This window comes from Numida meleagris, chromosome Z (genome assembly GCF_002078875.1).
Source record: "Numida meleagris isolate 19003 breed g44 Domestic line chromosome Z, NumMel1.0, whole genome shotgun sequence".
NCBI classification, from domain to species: domain Eukaryota; kingdom Metazoa; phylum Chordata; class Aves; order Galliformes; family Numididae; genus Numida; species Numida meleagris.
In genome coordinates this window covers 24,637,007-24,654,412 of record NC_034438.1, presented here as the reverse complement: position 1 = coordinate 24,654,412, position 17,406 = coordinate 24,637,007, and the positions used below count along the sequence as shown (strand labels likewise).

The window sequence follows — 17,406 nt, the reverse complement described above, 5'->3', positions numbered from 1 at the left end:
TTCTTTCTCTCTTTCTTTCTTTCTTTCTTTCTTTCTTTCTTTCTTTCTTTCTCTCTTTCTTTCTCTCTTTCTTTCTCTCTTTCTTTCTTTCTTTCTCTCTTTCTTTCTTTCTCTCTTTCTTTCTCTCTTTCTTTCTCTCTTTCTTTCTTTCTTTCTCTCTTTCTTTCTTCTTTCACCTTCAGAGGGCAAAAATTTGTTCTTGCCCAGGAGAACCAGCACTACAGATTTTTTCTGCAGAGCCACATCAAGAATTTTCTGACTGTGGCCCTACTGCTGCCCACCCAGGAAAGGAAAAAGTGGAAAAGGATTATGTAGAGATAATCTTCCTATTCCTTTACAATCATCTGTGGGGGGAGTTTGGGAAAATGAGTGCTACCACTGGAAGTAGCAAGCTGTGAGCATCTCAACCCCTTGGCAGAAGCAGCACAATCAGCCCAGCATACCAACTATGTGGTACAGGCCAAACAGAATCTAAGACATTTTGCAGCCCTGAGCCATTTCTTTATTTGACTTGACTGCCACTAGCCATGTTCTCTTCACGTATCCTGGTCAGCAGAGTTGTCAGAAAATATGGGGTCCCAGTGTTGCAGAACTTCAAGACCTGACTAATTTTGCCACTGTTGCTGCGTGTGTCCTGAGCCACAAGCTGAAGTTTGGAATGTACTTTCTCTCCTTTCTGTTCAGTTTCTACCTGCCTTGTGACTTGTTCAAGATCATGATGCATACAGATCAGTTTAGCGCTACACAGAAAGGCCTGCCAGCAAAGGGTGAAATCCAGCAGATGTATTCTGCTCACTTTAATGGCCTCCCACTGAATGCAGCCACAGAGCAAGGAGGATTTTGTTGTACTTTTTCCTTTGATCAATTAATGTTATCACAGCTTCCAGAGAAGTCAGACAGGACCTCAGGGAGGCAGCTAAATGCAGAACTCCTCTGAGCATGGAGTTCACTGCCACAACAAAAAACTGCCCTCAATAAAAAGCTCGTTATATTCAGGAGTTGTAAGTAATTAGTATTTTCCCCATTGACAATTGTCTGAGACTGAGTGTGATAATGAACTTTGTTCCTGATAAAGAGTAAAATGTATTTCAGAAGTTTAAACAGGAAGATATGCAATTTCCAGAGACTGAGAATTTCTATATCCTCATTTTCTATTTCCATACCCAGTTCCAGCACTCTCTTGGGTCTTGCAAACAGCTAGCAAAAGCTCTGGCATCAAACAGTGCACAAAGACTGGGTTTCTGAACCCTTGACATTGCTGGTGATTCTCACTATGCAGCATTCAGACAAGTCTGCAAAACGTTTGTCTGGAAAACAATTTGTCTGCACTACTCACAGCTGATTGATTGCAACTCGTAGTTACATCTCCATGGACAGAACTCCTCACATTCATACACAGGCTTAAGTTTCATGTTCTGCCAAATGGACAGTCTGGGCTTTTAATAGGACACAAGCTGGAAATGCCTAAGTGATAACCTGATCTATTGATTTTCCCCTTCTATATTTTACAGTCAGCTAGTTCCTTCTTGATTCTACTTAGTTCTTAGCATTCCTTCTACAACATACACACAAATGAAAATAACCTCTTGTGATTTTTTTACCCTCTGGTATCCATAAGGAGATTATGAATTTTCCAAGTTATTTTATATGTATTTATGTATGTACTATTTATGTTCAATGCGATTATGATCAAGCTGCCGCATTTTGTGCTCCTCAGTCTTACAGAAGATCACTTGCCACAGAATTAACTTATTTTGGCCAAGTTTTTCTCTCCATCCATCTAAAAAGAAAGTAGATCCACTAGACTAAAAAGAGCTACTGCAGATTTATTTGACATAAAATAGAATCAGAATTACCATTTTCTCTTCAGCTAATTCACAAGTAAAGCCAGCTCACATCTGCATGAACCACAAGACCATACATTAAACTATTATTTGGTGAGTGGCAATAGCAAACACTGCAGCAGGAAAGGTTTTGCTAGGAAAAGAGGATATAGTCAGCAGCAAGAGCTTATGAATGTTGTGGCAGGCAGTGACAACCTTTTGAAGGTTCTGGGAGATTTATTGCCTGAAGAGATGATCAGGACTTCATGGAAGAAATGTGCTGTGAAGGAGATTTCTGCTATCTGGGATGCAGCAAAACCAGATGTGAAGAAAGAAGTTTAAAAATAGTTGAGTCTTTTTGACACACTAGAGAAGAGAAAGGCGAAGAGGGGGGCACAGAAGAGATACAAAGAATTATTACCATCAGGAAGGAGGACAGACATCTGGTTACAGATGTGGCTCCACTCTTTGAGGGAAAGTCTGCAAGAGAACCTTTTGCAAATGTTTTATTTTCCCACTGGAGGTTAATTCTGAAAGCAGGAAGTTTTTCCATTGTGGGGTATCTTTGAAGAGCTTGCTCCTCAAGACGTGATGCAAATGCTCATCCTTATCTCTTTTCTTGCATTTCAGCCTCTGAGCTCACCAAGTTTGGCACCATGCCATGCTGACCCAAAGCACAAAGTTCAGCAAAGAAGAGAGACACAGACCCTGCTCCTTAATCATCGAGGAGCTCCTACCAGCACTGGGGGCTGGAGAGAAGAGAGACCCTCCCCAGCCCTCAACAGCACTGCCTACACAATAGGGTTGACAGTCCTATGTACCCACCTGAATGAGGCATCCAAGCAAACTCTTCTGCCTGCTGCTCTTCTCCCCACATCATCCTTGAATCAGTCATCCATGGCTGAAAAGGGAGAGTACTCCTGGCAACACGAGCTCAGGATTTACTATGATTTTGCTGCTCAGCTTGCAGTAAGATGAACCCAACAAGTTCAGGCCAAAGCCCCTGTGCCTCGTCTTTTCTGTTCTCCTATTTGTGCTGCTTTCTTCACCCTGTAAAACACAAAGAGTTCAGTCCCTTTCCTACTGCTGCTAGCTCCAAATGGAAACAATGCTTATCTGAAAGGACAAATACTCACCACTGAAAACAACCAAGCACAGAAGGCTGCATCCTGCCACACTGTATATGTATAGCTCCTACTGAAGTATTTTTGAGCACCTTCATTGACTAGAAGAATCAAAAGTGCAGTATTTGAAGCTGTGAGACATCAGCAACCCCTCAAAGGAGCTAAGCAACCCAAACTCTCATGGGGAATATGCAGAAACATCCCCTCCAGTCTGCAGGTTTGCAGTGTCCATACCCCTCTATACCACTATGGGACTTGCTTGTGAAGCCATGGATAAAAGCAGATACATCCCTTCAGAGGACAGCATCTTTAGCATTACTAGTGCCTCACCTGTATTCCTTACTGTGGCTCTTACAGAACACTATCTTTGTTCAGGGTATGACAAAACAGAGATTATAAGAATTTTTTCCTGCAGCCAACGCTCTGTCCCAGACAGTGGTTACACTTCTTTCAATAATAGAAAACAAAATTAAATCTTACAGCAGATTATTCTGCAACTTATTCCATAGGATGCTTTTAGCCACCAACCTGGAAGCACACTTAGGTGCCATGCACTAGAGGATTTTTCTATTTCAAGTTACACACAGATATTTGGGTCTCCTGACCTTCTCAGGCACCATATAGAGCCCAAGCCACTTTTTGCAGGGGACAGTGGATGAGAGCCCGATGGAATCCAATCTTTTGTTCCACTTTCCAGAAACAAAGACCATGGTCTGCTGCAATGACAGAAAGCCTCACCTGCAGAAGAGGTTTCTGGGTAGCAATAAAAATAATTGTAAGAGGCAAAACCACAGGTTTGAATCAAGGAAACTGTATCTTTGTTAAAAACTAGGCCTCATAGCTTGTGTAAACTTTAGGAAGCCATAGAAATGCGAAGTTCTTGAAGACAAGTGAAGATAAGTAGAGCTGCTGTTTACAACTCAGGGGGTAGGGGGTCCGTGAAGATAAGGAGGCAAAGTTGAAAACACAATGGACGGTAGGGTTGCTGTTTACAACACAATGGAGGGTCCAGTGAAGATAAGCAGATTTGCTGGCTGCAACTCAATGGGAAGTCCCGTGAAGATAAGGAGGCAGAATTGCTGTTGTGACACAGTGCAACCCCCTAAAGGTTCATCCAGCTAACATCAGATGGGCCCCGAGACCCTCCCCACATTCTAGGACGCATGCTTAGAAGAGGGGGGACATCCGATTTATATGTAACAAACTTCTTGGAAATGTGATGACTATGTACATGCTATGCCTATAAATCTGTACTCTCTGCCTTGCTTGGTGTGTGAGTTAGGAGGAGATATCCCCCTTGCTGTTACAAACATACCTGCTTTATAACCTTATATGGGTTATAGAGACTGATTCCGTACGTCAGGTTGCTGAGCACAAATTTATATACAGAAATCCAGTCTAACTCGACTGTATAATGAAAACTGGGCTTCTTCAATTTCTAAAGAGGTATCAGTCATTCTCTAATGTGCTCCTTGTGTGCATACGACCCAGATAGCAAGCCCTGTTTTCCAGCTTTTCCCTACTGCTACCCATTTCTGTCTCTAGTTTTGCTCTTACTTTGCTCCCTTTGCCTTGTTCTTTGCCAGATCAACTCAGTCCTGAGCTTCGAATCATTTTTCTTACAGATACCAGCTTGCTTGAATCTCACTCATCTCCTGGCTATAACCTACCCCTTATATTCGCCTGGTTATCCCAATTGAACACAGCCCTATTTTACATCATTTGCATTGCTTTTAAAGGGTCATTGATAGCTGAACTGAGCAGCATCTTCCTAGTGCTTTTTACCCTCACCAGAGATAACACCTTTCTGTCTCTTTGGTGCATCATACTCGTTCCTGATTGTCACTACCAACCACTGGCAACACGGCGGAGGATTGCTGTCTTCTGACCTCAGCAGAAAAAAAAAAAGCGAAATAGTACTCCTCCCAAACATAATGAATGGGTTTCTGTGTTGGAAAACAGGAGAGCTGCTGCAAATACGTGGAATTTTCATGTCGTTTCACAGAAATCTTCTTTGTGCTTATAAATGTGCATGACTAGCTGGGCCACATTGCAGCACCCTGTTCTATTTTTAATTTAATTTTTCATTAAATTAATCATATTTTTCTTACCTCTGCTCTGGCAGGATTATGAGCAGGTTCATTTGTCAGAAGAGCTAATTACTGGGGGATGGATTACACAGAATGGGAAGATTTTCCTAGGCCAGTAGTTATCTCCTGCAAATCAGTGTCCTGAAAATGCTCTAAGCAATATCTTAATAGCCTGTATATGAAACAAATGGACATTAAAAGCTGGAGCTTAATGTTTGTTTGTTTGTACAACAGCTAATGCAAATGAGTGGCAGGGATTGCATCTCACTGCCAGCTCCCAGTACTGTGTTCACTGCACCTTGCCTACACAAAATGCCCAGCATCACAAATTGAGGAAGGTTGCATGAGACTCTTCCCTCTGAAACCATTTTTCCTGACTGTAAGTCTTGTATTTGATCAAGATGTCTCCTAGAAATCACCAAGTGCTGCCAGAACAGTGGTTGAGAACTCAGGAGGCTGCACCTCTTTCTCTCGTCACAAACCTTGCAGCCACAGAGCTGCCCCCCGAGCTGCTGTAGAAACCACACAGATAGTCTGCAGGTCACACGCTCACTGCGCAGAAGAAGTGCCCCAGGTGCCCAGTCCCACGGCAGGCTGGTTGGGTTTTGTCCTTCATGAAGCTCTGTTGCTCACAAAAGCAAAGGTGGTGATTTTGTTCAAAGGAAGTCTGTGCTTGTTCTGAATTGTGTGTCGCTAGCTGACTCACTGCTCTAAAGGTCAGCGGCTGAAGAGACTGCTAGATGAGACTGAGGCTCCAAAGACCCTTCTGGAGCAATCACGATCTACCAGCAAGGAATAAAGCTATTACTGCAGCATAAAGAACATTAAGTGACCTTTACTGTCTATTCTCTACATTAAGGCGGAGCCTAAACCAATCTTTCAGCAGCTCTGATTACTAAGCATTTCAGGAAGGTGTGGTAAGTATCCTTTCCTTGCACAAAGGAAGAGACATTGCTTTTCAGGGAATTTTCCAAATAGCTTTTCATATCAAGGCTGTCTGAGATGAAGAGTGACGTGGAGCATTGGGCTTGCTAAGTCAGTAAACTGCTCTATGATGCATTTGTTCTGCTGCTGCTGCAGAAGACAGCACATGAACTGAATTATATATTTTTTTGCTGCAAATTCTGCTGTTGGCAGCTTCTGGATAGAAAAACTACCCAAAGGATATATGTCACAGCTTCCTCCTCGCATGAAACTCACGAGAACCTTACGTGCGAAACTGAAGTCAGCAATTTTCAGAAAATAAAACTTTCTGGTGTTTCTCATTCCTCTTACTGTTTGTATGTATTTCCTTGCTTGCATTCAGTACAGAAATTTTTTTAAGATTTATTTGCACTGTGGTTGTCCTGCTTATTGGCCCAACAACAAATGCCATTGCCTGAACTCTAGGCCACACTCTGCATGCTTGCAGCAACCAGCTCCTAACTTTGGTGCATGAGAGACCACTTGGCAGTAGCAAACACAAAACACATTTTATTAAGCAACAAAAAAGAAAAAAAAAAAAAGGTTTATTCAATAAGATACGTTGTATTCAGTTGCTAGAGTTTGCCATTTTCCAGTGGAAATTTTCCAGGCGTATTGTTTTGTAGATGATAAAAAGTGGTACTACCCACAAATGTTAGCTGGAAAATCACTGATACCATAAGACAGTCGATCAGGAAACATCTCTAAGACTCAAGAAGGACCCTTAAAGGCCACCTAGTCCAACTCCCCTGCAGTGAACAGGGAGATCCACAGCTAGACCAGGTGCTCAGAGCCCTGTCCAGCCTGACCTTGAGTGCCTTCAGTGACAAGGCATCCACCGTCTCTACGGGCAGCCTGTTCCAGTGCCTCACCACCCTCGCTGTAAAAGGTTTTTTTCCTTATACCCAATCTAAATTTCCCCTTTTAGTTTGAAACCATTTCCCTTCTCCTGTTGCCACAGTCCCTGCTAAAGCGTCTGTCCCTTTCTTTCCTACAGCTCCCCTTTAGCTACTGACAGGCGCCCTCAGGTTTCCCCGCAGCCTTCTCTTCTCCAGGCTGAACAGCCCCAACTCTCTCAGTCTGGACTTGCAGGGAAGGTGTTCCATCCCTTGGATGGAACTTGTGAAAAGCCCAGGATCAGACATTATTTGGTTATCATTTATTAGCTCAACATTAAGTCAGGCTATGTTCCCTACAACGTTTATTTACATGTACTGAACTGCTCTTGCTCTGAAGACCCGCAGTCATGGTATTCCCAAAATAGGAAGTTCTGGTTTCACCAGCAAATAGACACATAACCTGCATGGAAAGGAAAAGTTAGCTTTGGACCAAAGAGATTGCTTTAGCATTGCAAATTAGGACATCTCAAAATCCCTTGCTCTGTAAAAGCTCTCCTGTGCCACAGTTATAGCACTGACTTTCCTCAGACATTCTTCATTTTAATCTTTTTCCAACAAACTCTAAACCACAGAGTTGTTATTTCTCTAAATTACTATCTCTCCTAAATTGTTCCTCTTTGTTCCAATGGACTACAAAAGATAACCTTCCTCTCCTGAGGAAAAGGGTTTCTCAGTTGCAAACATTTACAACTACAGAACTTAATGGGCATAATGATGGTTGAGCTCCTCCGGACTTGTTGCACCCCTTCCCTTTTTGTAATCCTTGCCTTTCTTAATACTCATCTCTGATGGCTGGAATGTCTAAAGGAATACAAGGCACAGCTGGCTTGCAGGCGGAAGACCAACAACCCCCCTGTAGTTACAACACACATCTGCAGAGCACAATGAGCTCCTCTGTGAGCAGATCCTTGGGACAGGATAAGGAGTCGTACCTTCTAGCTTACGAAAACACAGATAGCACTTATAGGAAGTATATATGAGATAGCTGAAAGTAAGCTATTATGGAAAGGTAATGAGCAAATTTCCATTAGGAAATTATTTTGGTTATAAACTAATTAGATGTCTAAAGGCAGTCTATGGGATTTGCCCATGTGGTGCAAGCATCTCTAGAAGGATTTAATGCATTTGCTGTCTTAGTTGCATTCCCTGATCCACTTCATATTCCTCAGTTCTGCTGCACTCTAGATGCTGAAGGATAAAATAATGTTTATTCTAGCCAAGCTCAGCCTTATCAAAGTCCACTGCTTGCTGCCCTGTGCTCACAAGCACAAGAACAGATTGCGGGCTTCTTGGTTATTGCTAGAAAGAAAAAAAAGTACCAAATAAACAATGGACAGGTCAAATAAGGACAGAAAGGCCCTAATCAGATCTGTGAGATCACAGCAAAAACACACACAGATGCACATATATAGAGGGATTGTCACATCCGACTGTTTATACCCACCTATACTACCCATCAGAACACACCGATCAGAGTTTTTTTCCTATTAATATTGTGGGAGGAAGCTGGTTTAGAGCAATCAGAGAAGGATCCTCAGAGTGACCTTTCTGGGCTGATGTATGCTGCAGACATTTGCAAAGATAACGGAAAAAAAAACATGATTCATTTTCATGAATTATTGAACCGATACCAACTTTCTGCATCCAGAAATAAGTAGGACATTGGTAACTGCTGTATCATGCACCATACAGGTGCTGACTGAAACACTGTGTGCCAACCAGTACCTCAAATGTTTATTCATGAGAGAGAGGTAATAAGGAGGCATGAACACTCATGCAGACCTACAAAGTGTTTGCCAGGGGCTTACTTCCTATTAGAGGTACCATGCTTGTTTATCATTTGTTGCTAGCTTGCTTTGCAAGAGTCCTGCATTCTTTTTATACTAAAGCTGACACTGAATCTCTGAATTTCAGTACACAGTCTGAGTACTCTGGTCCTGCGTGTGCTGAGTGGGTGGGCAAGTCAAAACTCCCAACTCCTGTTCATATATCGCTTTCTTACTCATCTTAAACCACAGGTTTGAAAACTATGACAGGGAGGTTTTCCTCTCCCCTGCCAAGCACAGTACATATCTGAGTAATCCATTCATATGCAGATTCTGAAAAGGGTGCCACACAGGACAAGCATGAAGGGGAAAATGAACAGAAGAAGATAGAAGAAGAAATAACAAGTTTTGGAGGGTATTTGAAGAATTATTAGTAGCATTTGGTAAGATTCTGCATTGAGATTTCTTTGCATAGCTTTCATTAGCACTCCTGTTCAGACTGTTTAGGAACTCATCAGTTCCAATATTACACTACACATGGCAGTGACTAGAGGTCACTAAAAACTGAGAAAATGTTCTGTCTGAAAGTTCACATATTCAAGAAACAACAAAGAGAATGTTTAAAGCTTCCCTTTGCTCTCCCCAAAGGAAAAGTCAATATGGTTGCAGAGGAAATAACTCAATCATAAATACAGTATTCTGTAAAACAGCAGTTTCAACAGACATTTTCTGTCAAGTTTACTGGCAAATCATGCAAATCCTCACAGTAATTCAATACCAAGCTTAGAGCGAGCTTTTCTTCAACTCAAAATGTAACTAACATCCAACTGACATTATTTAAATGGCTTTGTCATAACAGAACCCACACAAAACTCACTTCCTCATGCTTTTAATTTTTAATTTTTTTCCCAGGGATATGTGCATCTGTGATGCTGTGTCTCTTCTTTATGGTGTTGATATAGGCTGGTTTAGCAATAGGGATCAGTATGCTAGTTTAAGGACCAAGATATTAGTTTAGCAAAAGGAATCAGTGAGTAGTAGTTGTAAAACTTTGCAGTCTAGCTGTGCTTGGTGTGTGAACAGCCTTGTTTTTCTCAACAATCCTGCTTCACAGGAGTGCTGGAGTCACAGTAGACTACTTTACTTTTATCTTTGCATCCACCAGGTGCGAGGACTTTTTCCTTGAATTTCACATATGTTGTTTTGGGTTATAGTGCACCAGGACAGAAAGTTGCTCATTACGGCATAACAAGCAATGGAAAAGTGATAAATTTGGGAATACCAGTTAAAGGTTGGGCAAAAGTCAACGTGGTGAAGCTGATGATGGAAAAATGAGGAGGAAGCAAGCGCTCTACGACCACCAGAGGCCCCTACCACTCATGCCCAGAAAGACATTGGCATATATCAATGAGTTATTGGAAAAGAACGAGCATGTCTGCCAATGTATTTTGTATGCACATCTTAACTTTTTAAGTGTAGAACTTGAACTTGGAGAGTGCACGCTTGGTTTATCAAGTTGCCTGGTGTATACTGTGAGGAATAAAGGAATGTTGGCTTTCTAACATCACATCAGAGTTAGAGAGCTTTCTTCCCGGGTTTCAGATAACAGTGCCACTCACGTTTTCATCACATACTTGGTTACTTGCAGTGTCCACAGCACAGAACCACATGAATTTACCTCTTTGTTATGGGATGGGGAAGTAATACTGTTTCTTCTGTGGCTCATTTAAGAATGATGAATTCAACACATACAAAATCGTTTTGGCTAAATTCAGGACCTCAGAAGTTGCTATTTCTTTAGATACATATCTAGGAAGGAGATAAGGCCTCAAGCATGCTATTATTGCATTAACCCGGATCTTAAACTGGAGGTCATCTTAGATAATCTGCATTTTTCAAAGCAATAAAAGTTAAAATGGAAAAACACTGACAGAAGCTAAAACAACAAAATCCATGATGATAAAAAAGAAAGCCTTCACGCTGTTCAGATCAGTAGAAGTGGTCCCACTTGTTCCTCACAATCCCCAGCCTCCCCCACTGGCCTCTCCAAACTCCCTCTGCTTGGGCCTCCCTCCAGCACCTACCCCTCCGGCCCTGCCACCAGCCCCAGAAGACACTGTTGTCTTCATAAAGTAGCTCTGCTCCCAAAGCAGTATTTACAAACACTTTGTTTACCTCTTTATTTATTTATTACCAGTTTAGTTATGAAACGAACATTTCATCAGTGTAAGGTTTTGTACTGTCCAGTGTCCAGTGCAATACAGCTGGAGGATCATGGTCTACCAGTGAGCACTACTGTTGCTGTAATAGAGCAAAACAGAGTCATTAAATATTTAAGTTTTTTAGAAGAACACTGATTTGCAACAGAGACCATTCTCAACAGTGGAAAACAAGGAGAAGCCAGTGTTTACATAGAGAATATGCCTGTCACAGGAGCTGCAGGGACAGGAACAGTTTTTTCCAAACAGAAAAACAGTTTTGTGACTGGCAAGAATTAGGCTTCTCGGAAATATGAGGCTTGCTCCAAATGTAATGCCTCCTATTTTATTATTTTGGCCCATGATTTCAGTGGCAAATATTAGTGGTATGGCAGTAGAGGCTGAACCTTCCCACTGATATCCTGTTACATTTTGTTGCTGTGTGACAGATGGCAGCAGAGGGACGATCCTGACAAATTGGTGTCTGACACGAAAGTGCGCATGAAGCAAAGGTGTGTCATTGAATTCCTCCTTGCATAAAACATAGCACCCATTGACATTCATCGATGCTTGCTGAATGTTTATGGAGACCAAACAGTGGATGTGGGCACAGTGGGGTGGAAGGTGATGAAACACTGTGCAATGGGCTCACTTCTGCTGGTGCTCTTGTTATTCACTATGTAAAAATGCATAGCTAATGTTGGTGACTGTTGAAAAATAGTGTTTTGTAGCTGAGAATTGTCTCTATCAAAGTGTTATTAGGCACTTTGTATCTGTTGTAGGTTCCATGGAAATAAATAGGAGGCATTACTTGTGGAGCAACTTATATACTTTTAGGAAACCCCTTTTGTAATAGTTAGAGTGACCTGGTGGCAAGAGTGAGACTCTGGCCAAGGCCAGGAACTGCAAAGAGAAACAGGTTGGAGTCTGACACAGGACTCAGCTCGGAGAAGCAGCAGTTACCTTACACCAGGGAGTACTCAAGGTGTGAGTGCAGCACTGGCAACTCTCCATGAACTTCTACTTGCAGATATTGTTCCTCAGTAATATACGGCCCACTGAAATCTTCATCTTGGCTTTCAGGATTGGTTTTGAATCACTGACCATTAACTTTCCTTGTAAACATGTACATTAAAGCTCTTAATTGGGGTCATGTTGAGGAAGGCTGTAGCACGAAGGCTCGCACACAGCATGCTTTTACTGCAGGACCAGCAATCAGAAGTGAAAGCTGCAGACATTTCCCACTACCCAGGCTGGGAGCATTGTTGGCTTGACTGACCCTTGAGCCCCAGTACTCCGAGTCCCACAGCCCACAGTTACCACTAACCTGATGGATGGATGGATAGGTCTGCACCATGGGTCCAGAGACCTGAGGGTTCTGAGATCTAAAGCATCTGCACCAGCATGACACCTTTGGTTAAGCTGATGGCTTCTTAATGATGCAGCTGTTACGATTTGTGTTGTACTTTCCCCTCCACTGCCTGCTCTCCTTCATGATGAGAATGAAATTCATGAGGAAAAGCCAGGTTAAATAGGTGTATCTGCTCCTACTAGCAGGGCCTTCAGCCGCTTCAGCAAGAGCAGTGTTTTCACATGTAAACCACCATCACTGGTGCTAATTAATGCAAAGGCCAATGGTCAAAATAAGGAACTTCCAAGCCTACTTGAATTTAGCTGTTTTTTCTTCAGTTGATTCCGTGACTTTATCTGAAGTCTTGATCAAGTGCAACCTGCCTCCTGCATAGAACAGACCATGAGAAACTGAAGTAATTCCCACAACAAGCCTTCAGTTATAGCTGAACTAGCAATATCTGAAAATGACACAGGATCAAACATAGTCCTAGGTAATTTTTACCAAAGGCAAATTCCCTTGCTGAGAAAGAGTAATAATTTGAATTTTACTGCTAATATCTGGCATCATGTTCCAGCCACTGGACCTTTGCTATATTTCTGTCTGCTAGATTAAGCAATACTGCAGTAGCTGATTTGTTCACTTTCTGCATTTATGGCCTAAGATCAAGTTACTTTTTGCCTGGGGCCAGAAAAAGACAAATATCTCAATCTCTCAGAAGCACTGGCATATAACTTCTTTTTGGCTGCCTTCCCCTCCCTGTGGGTGTTGTTTTACTTTTATCTGGTCAAGTCACTTATCTATAACTCAGTTTCTATTAAACATTCAGCACATTGTTCATCTGTATCAGTGGGGTCAACTGCAACAACAAGGAGACACATATGGATTTGTGGAGTGCAACACATTTCCTTAATGCAAATCAAACATGCACTTTCTGCAGTCAGCATCTCTCTCTATGTTCATCTGAAGGGAATATCTCTGCACAGGAATGTCTTCTTATTTCTGAAGGGAATATCTCTGCTGTGTTTATCAGCTACAACAGCCTTTAAGTGCTAATAGGTACTGCCTGAAGCATTATTTCTAGAGCTGCAGACTTCCATCTCTTCCTTCCTGTTGTCCATTGGCCGCAAAGAGCAGTGCCTCAGCAGAGGGGAGAGCGCAGGCTCTGAGGCCCTGGGGAAGGAAAGGGGCAGTGGTGCTACATGGGGAAGGGGGGACAGTGCCAGAAGCACCTCTGTGATGTGTAATATGCCCAGCCACCAAAAGCAACTCCTTTCACACAGACTGAAACAAAACTTGCCAGGTAAGCGCTCTGGGTAAGTTTATGTTAATAGCTTCACTTCTTGCTATTCATATTTACGATGTGCCTTGGGTTGCTGAAACTGGATATAAAGCTTTCCACCAAACGACCAGAGAGAAGCAAAATGCTACAACTACTTAGTTTTAGGATGACTCATTTTTTCATTTCTTCAGTGCTTCGTGGCTTTATGACTACAGAACATGATTTGGCTGCCGTGATTTCAAGTAAGAACAAGGCATTTACTGCAAGACCTACTGTGTCTATTCCCAAAATGTACCAACAGAGATTTTAAATAAATCTTCACCTAAGAAAGTCACTAGAGACAATTCCAGGATTACAAACTTCATCCAATGAGTACAACAGAGATAATACAATTAGCTGACTGGCTTTAAAAAATGTAATCCTGATAGGCTCTAAGGAAGTGAAAGAGGTAGTGTTTGCTCTGCTGCCTGAGCAGCCTGACTCCTGCTCCAGCCTGGTTTGTTGAGAGGCAGCCCAATCCTTGGGTGGATGCGTTGTCTGTGCTGACAGCCAGATACTTTTCTATTTATTTCTCTAGTATTTTTTTTTCTATCTTACATGAAATATGGAAACAGACTCCTGGCAAATAATAAGCTATCTAAACTTGTTCATGGTTTTGCACAGCATATCTCCATTTTGACAAAAGGGGGATGAAACTTCATTAAGTGCTGGTATTCACATTCCAGTTAAGCAAATGCTTGGAAATAAGAATTTGGTTTTTTTTCTATTTTCTTCTTTCTTTTTTTTAAATGAATGCAGCAGTCAGAGAAGTAACTCTCCAACTAGCTGCATGCCATGATAGCTGTGTGCATTTTATTTCTGTTCTGTCCCCAAATCATCAATTTCTTCAATTTCCTGAAATGAAATTTCCAAACCAGCTTTTATTCCCCTTTTCTAATAATGTACATGATTGTGCTTCTTCGGATGCATCTTTCTGATACAGGTTTTTAGTATATATCTCCACCTTTTCTGCTACCAAGCAGAATCTGGGACAAGAGAAAGAGGTTGCTTGGTACAGGAATAAAGGATTACTTTTCTTTGAAAGACAGGCAGAATAAAATTTGGGTAATCTCTTTGTGATGGGAGCTCCTAAGTGTTGTACCTGTTCAGGCCCAGCGTAGCTGAGCACATGCAAATGACCACCAAAGCCCATTAAATGGAAATTCAGCCATTCCACACATTGATTGTATTGAGAGCCCTTACAGCTATTGCTGGAAGAAAAGCAAGGTCCAAACTCCAGAGCAGTTTAGAATAAATGAGAGGCAAAATTTAGTTGATACGGGTGTCTTAAGGATACAAAGGACCTGGGACTGCATTATTAATAGGTGAGAACCACAGAAAACATAGAAGTATAGTAACTCTTAGAGAAAATAAAAACATGATGCCATCAATTCTGCCATTTTGAAACTCTTGCAGGAAGACTACTTCTACTTTTCTGCTAAGTGTCTTGCAAGGACTTGCAATTCTTTGTCTACAGCTAATATTTTAATATCAGAGAAAAGAGCAGATCCACCTATGTTACTCAGAGAATCAGAGAATCACAGAATGGTTTGTGTTGGAAGTTACCTCTGGGTCCACCTGGCCCAAACACTGCTCGAGCAGAGACATCCAGAGCAGGTTGCCCTGGCCCATGTCCAGGCGTCTTCTGAAGATCTCCAAGGAAGAGAATCCACAGCCTCTGGGCAACCTGTGCCAGTGCTCCAACACCCACACAGCACAGAAGTGCTGCCTGGTGCTCAGGGGAAACCTTCTGTGTTCTAGTTTGTGTTGTCCTGGCACTGGGCAATGTTTTCTTTGCACCCTCCCTTCAGGTATTTTTAGACATTGATGAGATGCCCCAGAGCCTCCCCTTCTCCAAGCTGAGCAGTCACACATCTCTCAGCCTTTCCTCATAGGATAGATGCACCAGTCCCATCATTATCTTGATAGACCTCCATCGGACACTTTTTGTATGTCTAGGTCTCTCTTGTACGGGGAGGTCTTGGTTCCTACAGCCATCAACATTTTAGTACTAAAATATTTGGATGTAGTCATTCCAACTGCATGATTTCCAGTCCCTGCTATGTTTTTGAAGAAATGATGACTTTAACTCTTATTGTCAGTGATACAGTTCTGATTTCCCAGCTGCTATGCTATGGTGGTAGTAATGTCACCATCAGAATCTCAGTTTACTCTCTAATCTCCTTCTTATCACCCTGGGTAAAGCTTAGACTTGCCATTCTTTCAGACTCAGAGAACAAATTCAAGCAGTAAAAAAAAATGCTCAGCAATAGGAAAGCTGCTGCCTTTAATTAAAACACAACAAAGTCTCTTAATTGTTGCCCAGAGAAGAGACTTTTAAAAAAACTCGAATGTGTTACAGCAAACACTTGAGTTGCAAGGTAGAAGTCAGTCACATGCTTTTCACATTAGCACGTTTAAATTGGTTTCTAGAAAAAACAGAGAAAATATCATTAAAAACCATTGACCTGCCTTGAGCAAAGAATTCACGGACTCTTTTTTCCACCCTTCCTGTTGCAAATATCACAACACTCTGAGTTACCAACCAGTCAAGCTGCAGTGCATTTTCAATATTTTTGTAAGTACCTATTTCTTACAGGAATAGAAGCTGACACAAGCTCTGGGCATTTTCTCTCAAATGATTTTCTTTTTCAAAATACACTTAACACAAATCTTGCTTACCTTTATCAGAGATGGCAGCAGCAGCCATGCTATAGGTACTTTCACTTAAGCCATTCTTTGCTGAGACGCATATGTGGCAGTTCTGTAGCAAGGAAACATATTTTCCCCATCTCCCTTTCCAGTACACCTTCTAGCTCCTTTCTATCTCACTTGAGAAAATTTCCAGTCCAAAGCTGCATGGCTATTTGCTTTTCCCCCATTCTAAAAAGGACTGCTGCTCTAAGGATTAGTGTAGTTTAGCCATGGGAAACTCAAAAAGCCTCATAGTCTTGGAAAGAAGGGGAGCAGAATAGTGTTCAGCTATTGGCTTGAGAGACCAAACAGTGCTACGGTATTTCCAGAGATTTACTGTGTCATTAATGGATAACACTGTTCTGCAGTGGCATTTCTATGAAAATGGGAACTATCACCACCGAGAACTATGCAAGGTCTATAAAAACAACACAGACAGATACCGTCCCTGAACTAAAATTTGAAGTCGCACCATAAATACAAACGTGGCACTTAAGCTCTCCATGTGCTGCCCCAAAACTGTTTTTCTCGTGGTTGTACATTCTTCCTCAAATGTCACAGCAGTGATGTAGTACCCACAGAAATGTTTAACGCACCAAGAGTTTTTTAATTACAATTATAGATTAGGTGTCTAAATTCTAGTGTTTCCTTTCAGAATATTTTATTCTAACATCAAGTAAATACACAGTGAGACATTTGTCCTTCTGTATCTACCCTCCTAACTCCATGTTCAGTCTAATAAATTCATTAGTGAGACAAGTTGCGCAAATGTCCCACACTTCTTACTTTAAAGCACATTGTTTCTTACTCTTATTCACTTAACTTTTCGTGTTAGAGCACATTCAGCAGCTTTTTCCAGCCACTAATAAAGCAGCAGGCTGTACCTGTATTGACAGCAGGAACAATATTAGTGCCCTGCACTCACATCCTTCCTGCACAGGAAGATCAAGTGAACTGATAGTCCACCATGCAGCCAGCAAGGGACAGGATGGGTGGAAAAAGGACAGTGTGGGGCATCTTGATCAAAACAAAGAGAGAGTGAACCATCTGATACTGCAAACATATGTACATTTCAATTTTATGAAATAACTTACAAGAAGAGTGAGGAAGAGGAGGAAAGAAGGAGAAAGGCAAATGTGGACTTTACTAAGGCAAAGAAAAGTGAGAGCAGGCTGCA

General features: G+C 41.8%; 1 long non-coding RNA gene across 2 annotated transcripts in view; it reads left to right on the top strand.

Annotated features, from left to right (window-relative positions):
* The window catches only part of LOC110390333, a 30,229-nt gene extending 23,967 nt beyond the window's left edge, over positions 1-6,262 (top strand). For both annotated transcript variants that reach the window (XR_002433704.1, XR_002433703.1), the window contains one exon: positions 2,454-6,262. This is a non-coding gene — a long non-coding RNA (uncharacterized LOC110390333). The remainder of the gene's footprint in view (positions 1-2,453) is intronic.